At 34.4% G+C, this 6,453-nt stretch overlaps 1 long non-coding RNA gene across 1 annotated transcript in view; it reads right to left on the reverse strand.

Moving 5' to 3' along the window:
- The window catches only part of LOC109362108, an 18,518-nt gene continuing 17,360 nt past the window's right edge, over positions 5,296 to 6,453 (reverse strand). Inside the window, exon 3 of the long non-coding RNA XR_002109351.1 lies at positions 5,296 to 5,307. This is a non-coding gene — a long non-coding RNA (uncharacterized LOC109362108). The remainder of the gene's footprint in view (positions 5,308 to 6,453) is intronic.

The raw sequence follows: 6,453 nt of genomic DNA on the forward strand, positions 1-6,453 counted from the left end.
GTGCTTGCTGATCTGGTCAGGAGTCTGGTTCTCCGCTAAGCTGCTTGGTTGGACCGCTAAGCTGCTTGTTCAGTAGCTTGGGCATGTGCCAAGCTTGTGTCTGACCGTTTCAAGTTGAATTCTGACCGTGCCAGGACTAGTCTGATCCTAGGCTGAGCGGCCAAGCAGGTTCGCTCAGCTACTTGCTTGAGCAGCTTGGTCTAGGTCAGGCTAGTGTTCAGGTCAGCTTAGCGGGGCTTGGTCCACGCTTAGCTTCCTGTTTGAGCACCTTAATTTTTGACTTTTTTGTGTTTTTAACCATGAGTCTTTTTTCTCTTCTTTTTTTCATTCTAAATCCTACAAAATACATAAAAAAGATACACACACAACTATACATGATTGTGATATTTTATACAAAAAGTATTGTTTTGAGTTGGTTTTTCTCAATTATGCTTAAGATAAGTGCCATAAAAGTGTATGAAATTTAGGTATGGTTGCCACTTATCAAACTCCCCCCAACTTAAAACTTTGTTTGTCCTTAAACAAAAGGTGAAAATTATCTGAAATTTATTTGGCTAAAAATAATAATGATGATCAACATGATTTCAAATGTATAAGCATGTCAAAAATAGATTTCAATGATATTTTTCATGTTTTGTGAATTTTGAAAAATAATGCTTCAAACAAGAAATCAATGCTTTTGCTTATCAAGAATGTGTAACAATTTACCTAAAGAAATATTTTTCTAACCAAAAAGTGTTTCTTTGCACACAAGTTCAAAGTTGGAACTTTTGAAGGGTAAGTGTTTCACTCAAATTTTCAAGGATTTGTTTGTAGTAATTTGAACTTGTTTTTCATCTCACTTATTCTCTTAAATTTCATAATTAATCAAAGATCACTAAGGTCTTCATTTTGGTTGTAATGAGGCTTGGTTTGGATAATGGTTTTTCTAGATTTTCAAGGCTATGTTTAAAAAGAGAGCATTTTTTGAAATTTTTTCCAATGGAATACTTTACTCTTCTTTTTTCCATTATTTCTTTTTTTTCAACCTCTTTTACTTTTTGAACTTTGGCTTCTATTTTTCTCAATCTTTTTGTTTCTTTTTTCATTTTTGAAGATTGAGTTTTTCTATTTCTTTTAAGAAGCAAAGTCCACCAATTTTCCCCCCAACTTAATTCTTTTAAACTACTCTTTAAAATTTTAATGCTCTCTTAGAACATTTTTCTCAATTTGGTTTTAAGTGATAATTTGAAATTTTTTATTTCATTTGTTTTGGATCAAAGGGGCTTACAAAGGATGTTGCTAACTTGATTTGGACTTTTTGGCCTTTGGTTCAACTAATGAAAGAACATGCCTTTATCATTTCTTATCATTTTTATGCAATTAAAAGATTTAAAGACTTAAACAAGTTTAATTAGACAAATCAAATGTTAATTCTCAATCATGTGTTTGGCTCACTCCCTCACTTGGTTTGGATTTACACTTTTTAATTTAAAAAATGTTTGCAAAGATCTTGTTATATAAAATTGAATTTTCAATTTGCAAAAATTTTTCAAGTTATGACATTATGTGACTTTTTCCGCAAAAGTTTAGCATATATCTAATTTTGCTCAATCAAAGCTTAATTTAAAGTATGCTTAACATTTTCTCATCATGTGATCATGTTTCAAAAATTTTGTTTTAGCCATTTTGTTTTTGGTTTTGAACAAACAAATTTACTTTTTACATATTTACACAATCTAGACAAGAAATTTTTTTAAATAACATTAAGTCTTGTCCCCCTTTGATGTGATTTAAAAATTTGTTTAGTTTTCTAAAAATAAAAATATAAAAATAAAAATACTAAAGAAAAAGAAAAATAAATGACGAAAGAAATAAATTTTTACCACATACTGGATTGCCTTCCAGTTAGCGCTCTGTTAACGTCATTAGCTTGACGTTAGATTTTGGACGAGATTATTCTGATTGATCATTGGTGATGGATCCTGACTCATCACCCAAATAAGGTTTTAATCTCTGTCTGTTTACCACCCAAGTTGCTTTTGTCTTGGGATCTTTCAACTCAATTGCTCCATATTCTTTTACTTTGTTAATGACAAATGGTCCTATCCATCTGGTCTTGAATTTTCCTGGAAGTATTTTGAGCCTTGAGTTGAATATAAGTACTTTTTGTCCTTGATAGAAATTTTTCTTTTTGATTCTGGAGTCATAATACTTCTTTGTTTTTTCCTTATACAGTCTTGAGGATTCATATGCTTGGAACCACATTTCTTCCAATTGATGTAGTTGATCCTGTCTTTTAATCTCTACATCCTTTAAATCAAAGTTTAGAAATTTGAGAGCCCAATAAGCTTTATGCTCCAATTCAACTGGTAGATGACAAGCTTTGCCATAAACAAGTTGATATGGAGTTTTGCCTATTAGTGATTTAAATGCAGTTCTATAAACCTAGAGAGTATCATCCAGTTTTTGTGACCAGTCTTTTCTTGAAGCATAGACTGTTTTTTCCAAAATTCTTTTTAATTCTCTGTTTGATGCTTCTGCTTGGCCATTGGTTTGTGGGTGATAAGGTGATGCTACCTTGTGTTTAACATTATAAAATTATAGGATTCTTTATAATTGGGAATTTATAAAATGAGATCCACCATCACTTATCAGTACTCTTGGTATGCCGAAACGAGTAAAAATATTCTTTTTCAAAAATTTTACCACAGTTTTCGCATCGGCTTTGGGTGTTGCTAATGCTTCCACCCAGCGGGAAACATAGTCAACAACCACCGACATATATTCATTTGAAAACGATGATGGGAAAGGTCCTATAAAGTCAATGCCCCAACAATCAAAAATTTCTATTTCTATAATATTTTGTTAAGGCATTTCACTTTGTTTCCTAAGTCCCCCAGACCTTTGGCATGCATCACACTTTTGGACATACAATTGGGCATCTTTATAAATAGTTGGCCAAAAGAATCCAGATTGGAGTACTTTTGTCGCGGTTCTGTTCCCATTGTAATGTCCCCCGTAGGCCGAATTATGGCAGTGCCATAATATTTTCTGGGCCTCAATTTCATCAACACATCGTCTAATAATGTTATCAGTTCCTTCTTTAAATAAATATGGTTCATCCGAGACGTATTGATTCAATTTTTTTAGAAAAGTTTTCTTTTGCTGATAATTAAAATGTTCAGGAATTATACTCGAGGCTTTATAATTGGCCATATCAGCAAACCATGGTCTTGCTTGAAGTCGAAATAGATTTTCATCAGGAAATGTTTATGCTATTTCTTGTTCTCTTAACGCGACTTTTGTATTCACCAATCTTGACAAATGATATGCCACTTGGTTTTCTTTACCACTCTTGTCGTGGATTTCTAAATCAAATTCCTGCAAAAGCAACACCCATCTAATCAATCGTGGCTTGGAGTCAGGTTTCTTTAGAAGATATTTGATTGCGACATGATCAGTATAGATAATTGTTTTTGCCTCAATCAAATAGCTTCTAAATTTTTCCAATGCAAACACTATTGCTAACAGTTCTTTTTCAGTTGTAGTGTAATTGATTTGTGCTTCATTTAGAACTTTGCTAGCATAATGTATTGCATGAAAAAACCGTTCCCTTCTCTGTCCTAGAACTGCACCAACTGCATAATCGCTTCCATCACACATTAGTTCAAAAGGGGATTTCCAGTTTGGTGCAGTAATGACATGAGCAGTTACCAAGCATAATTTTAATTGTTTGAATGCTTCTAAACCGGAATCACCAAAGTTAAAAATAGAATCTTTTAAGAGTAAGTTGCACAATGGCTTAGCTGTTTTGGAGAAGTCTTTGATAAATCTACGATAGAACCCAGCATGTCCGAGAAAGCTTCTGATTCCTTTAACATTTGTTGGAGGATGCAGCTTCTCGATCACTTCTATCTTAGCTTTATCAACTTCTAATCCTTTAGCTGAAATTTTGTGCCCGAGTACAATTCCTTCAGTGACCATGAAATGACATTTTTCCCAATTCAGAACCAAATTAGTTTGTTCGCATCTTTCGAAAACTTTCCAAATTTGTCAAGCAAGCTTCGAAAGAGTCTTTGAATACAGAAAACTCATCCATGAAGACCTCGATGCATTTCTCCACCGCATCAGCGAAGATAGCTAGCATGCATCTTTGTAAAGTTGTAGGAGCATTACATAGTCTGAAAGGCATTTTTCTGTATGCGTAAACACCAAATTGAGATGTAAATGCTGTCTTTTCTTGGTCCAATCGATCCACAACAATTTGATTGTATCTGGAATACCCATCCAGGAAATAGTAGATGGCTCTTCCGGCTAATCTTTGCAACATTTGATCCATGAAGGGTAGAGGAAAGTGATATTTTCTTGTGGCGGCGTTAAGTTTGCGGTAATCAATGCAAACTCTCCAACTAGTAACAGTTCTGGTTGGAATGAGTTCATTGTTCTCATTTCGGATCATTGTCATTCCTCCTCTTTTCGGCACCACTTGGACTTACCCATTTGCTATCTGAGATAGGGTAAATCATGCCAGCCTCTAACATTTTCAAAATCTCTTTCGTTACTACTTCCTTCATTGCCGGATTAAGTCTTCTTTGTGGTTGAGCATATGGTTTTAATCATCTTCCATCATAATTTTATGCATGCAATATGATGGATTGATGCCTTTGAGATCTTTTAATGTTTATCCCAGTGCTGCTTGATGCTCTTTCAAGACTTGTATAAGTTTTTCTTCTTCCAATTTGGACAGCTTACTGTTGAACTTGATTGTTGGCTTCCCCATTTAAGAAAACATATTTTAAATGGGACGACAATTCTTTCAATTCCAGTTCTGATTCTTTTTCTGCTGGTCCACTTGGATTTTGGTGGAGAAACAATTCATCAGAAAAATGTTTGATGATTTCTTCATCCACTCTATTTTCTTGCATCTCCAAGGATTTGTCAGGTTGAGGGTGTTCTGCATAAATTTCTTCAATAACATCTAGTTGCAGACATTGCCCTTTATCCTTCGGATGATGCATTGCATGGAAAATGTGAAATTCAATATCATCTTCCGCAACTAGGACTAGTAATTTCCCATTTTCCATGTCGATCCCCATTTTTGTTCTCCTCATAAAGGGTCTCCCTAGAATGAGTGGGATCTCCGTATCTTCGGTTATGTCAATGACAGCAAAATCACCCGGGATCAAGAATTTGTCCACTTTGACTAGAATATCCTCCACAACCCCTTCAGGATATTTTATGGATCTATCTGCTAGTTGTAAGGACATCCTTATAGGCTTTAATGGAATTCCTCCAATTCTTTTCATCATGGACAGTGGCATCAAACTCACGCTGACTCCAAGATCAACGAGAGCTTTGCCTACGGACACATTTCCAATATTGACAGGAATGGTCACACTGCCTGGGTCTTTGGATTTATGAGGAATGTTTGCTTGAAGAACGACACTACAAGTGGCATTGAGTGAAACAACTTCTTTTTCTTGATAACTCCGTTTTTTGGATAACAGTTCTTTCATGAATTTGGAGTAAATTGGCATTTGCTCGAACGCCTCAGCAAATGGGATGTAAGTTTGCAGGGTTTTGAATATTTCCGTGAATCTTGCGAACTGTTCTTCTTTCTTGGCTTTTAACGGAGCTACCGGGTAGGGTATTTTTTCAGTACTAGTGTGTGTTGTTTTTCTTCTCTTCTTACCTCACTGGTTTCTTTTTCTTCTTTTTTATTTTATTTTTATTCTTTATTATTTTTTTGTTCATCTAATCTCTCTTTTTGTTTTTCAAATCCACCTACTATCTTCCCACTTCGATTTGTAATATTTTCACAAAATTCTGACTTGACCAGGTAAGTTTTTGTCAAGCTGTTGATTTGTTCTTCTATTTTTGTGAGAGCATCACTAATATTCTGATGATGGTGGATAGTGGTTTGCATGAATTGGTCGAGAATTTTCTCCAATTCATCATGATAAGTGGGATTTGATTGGAAGGCATAGACATTTTGATTGTTTGCACAATCATTGCACCAAGAACTTGATCTGTTGGTTTGCTTTATTTGTTCAGGTAGATGTTGAATTTTTTGATGGACCATATTGAGCTTGAATTGAAATTCTCTGATGAATTACTCAATTTCCTGTTGTAAATCAATAAATTTATTCACAATTATTTGATGAATGACATATAAATATGAAATGTTCTATTATTTAAGCAATTCCCTGGCAGCGGCGCCAATTTGTTGAAAGATAAATTCGAGGAGCTTTCCCCTCTCACCAATCGTTCCTTAGCAAGGTGCCAATTTGTTGAAAGGTTATTACTCTCTCATTTTCGGTGTTTTCTTTTTTATTTGATTAAGTGAGTGAACTCGATTTTATTCTTTGTTTGCCATCTCGGCTTTGTTGAAATAAATTCCAACGTCGGTATAATGGTTTCAAGAATATTCCAGTTACAACTTACTTCTTAATAATCATGTGAATGAGTTAT

Source organism: Lupinus angustifolius, chromosome LG12 (assembly GCF_001865875.1).
Source record: "Lupinus angustifolius cultivar Tanjil chromosome LG12, LupAngTanjil_v1.0, whole genome shotgun sequence".
In the NCBI taxonomy this organism is placed as follows: domain Eukaryota; kingdom Viridiplantae; phylum Streptophyta; class Magnoliopsida; order Fabales; family Fabaceae; genus Lupinus; species Lupinus angustifolius.